The following is a 1,803-nucleotide window of genomic DNA, read 5'->3' as shown; positions in this document are numbered from 1 at the left end:
ATGAAGGGTCTCGGCCCGAAACGTCAGCCTTTCTGCTCCTATGATGCCTGCTGTGTTCATCCAGCCCTGCACCTTGTTGTCTCGGATTCTCCAGTGTCTGCAGTTCCTACTATCTCTGTATCAGTCCTCCGCACTGGTTTCTCAGTCAGATGCAATTCCTGCAGTTACAGGTGAATTAAAGCGGTGCAATAACAACAAGTCAGAAATATAACAAAGAAACGCACGTCACGGATCAGTTCGGCTCTCTCTGGATACTTTAGTGGCTCCGAAAAGAGCCGTTGGGTTTCTCGGGGTGAACGTGCAGGGCCGGGCACGCTCCGTTTAGGCGCGCTCCCCGCGGATCCGGCGCATCTTTGGGCATGATGGTAACTCGCTTGGCGTGGATGGCACACAGGTTGGTGTCCTCAAACAGCCCCACCAGGTAAGCCTCACTGGCCTCCTGCAGGGCCATCACAACCGAGCTCTGGAACCGCAGGTCGGTCTTGAAGTCCTGAGCGATCTCTCGCACCAGGCGCTGGAAGGGCAGTTTGCGGATCAGCAGCTCGGTGGATTTCTGGTAGCGGGGATCTCCCGCAGAGCCATCGTGCCGGGCCTGTAGCTATGAGGTTTCTTCACTCCGCCCGTGGCCGGAGCGCTGTTGCGGGCCGCTTTGTTCGCCAGCTGCTTGCGGGGAGCTATCCCTCCGGTGGATTTGCGCGCTATCTGCTTGGTTCTGGCCATTCTGTTCAACTCTCTGCAACACACTTACAGGCTACTGCTATTAATGCTAAGCTTGCTGCGGTGCTGCCTATTTAAGGGAATGAAGAACCCGCCTTAGAACTGGGATTGGATACAGTCCCGTCCCTCAACCCACTGAGAAACAGCTCCGGGAGGTACAGAAAAGGCAATAAAATAATTGTTGGAAGCTGAATGGTTAACTTGAAATGACAGCTGGTCAATTTCAAATACACCGCCGATTTTACCCTCGCAATCCTGAGATTAATTTAAATATTTAAAGGCAATATAAAGTCCGACGACGGTAAAGTCTTCTACTTTGTAGGATTTTTAAAAAACCTAGTTTGCACACAGCGCGACAGGACACGGAATTATTGTCTGATCTGTCTGTAACAGGCAGGAGGAAAGCGCGGGGTTTAACACAGCCCAAACTGCTCAACCGAACGCGTAACCGCCGTTAATGAATCGAAACAATCCCGCCCATTTCAACATAATAAAAGCAAATATAGTGTACACTAATAAAGTTACGCAATCTCAATTTATCGGCACATTTTTATTCGACCCAGTTTATAATTCGTCCGAAAACAATTTGTCATTGCTACGTTTAGCAGCCAGATGGAAAGAACATGCCATTAAAATATCTGCAGGCGTCCCAGAGTCAAAACTGAATCAGATATCATTCCTGGAAGGGTTAATGAAATAGAAATACTGGAATATGTAACATTTCGCATCTGGGCAGAATTACAAGTCGCGATGTAAGATAACGAGCTGCAGTACAACACTCCCTCCCGATGTGCTGCCTTTCCCCGTCCTCAGGTCTCCGCCCTCAATCGGAAGAATAGGGTGGCTCTGAAAAGAGCCTTTGGGTTCGCTGGAAAAGCGTCGATTTGCTCAGCCGCCGAATCCATACAGAGTGCGGCCCTGGCGTTTCAGAGCGTACACCACATCCATGGCAGTGACCGTCTTGCGCTTGGCGTGCTCAGTGTAGGTGACCGCATCCCTGATCACATTCTCAAGGAAAACCTTCAGCACCCCGCGGGTTTCCTCGTAGATCAAGCCCGAGATGCGCTTGACCCCGCCACGGCGAGC

The 1,803-nt window shown here is 50.8% G+C and overlaps 1 protein-coding gene and 1 pseudogene across 1 annotated transcript in view; both read right to left on the bottom strand.

Annotated features, from left to right (window-relative positions):
- Positions 1-1,803, bottom strand: part of LOC109932226 (histone H4) — a 118,839-nt gene that overhangs the window by 113,237 nt on the left and 3,799 nt on the right. The window lies entirely within an intron of this gene.
- On the bottom strand, positions 322-720 carry LOC109932698 (annotated as a pseudogene).

This window comes from Rhincodon typus, unplaced genomic scaffold (assembly GCF_021869965.1).
Source record: "Rhincodon typus isolate 14 unplaced genomic scaffold, sRhiTyp1.1 hic_rhity00000051, whole genome shotgun sequence".
Classification (NCBI taxonomy): Eukaryota; Metazoa; Chordata; class Chondrichthyes; order Orectolobiformes; family Rhincodontidae; genus Rhincodon; species Rhincodon typus.
Note: the sequence above shows the minus strand (reverse complement) of the source record. Positions and strands in the feature narration are given on the sequence as shown.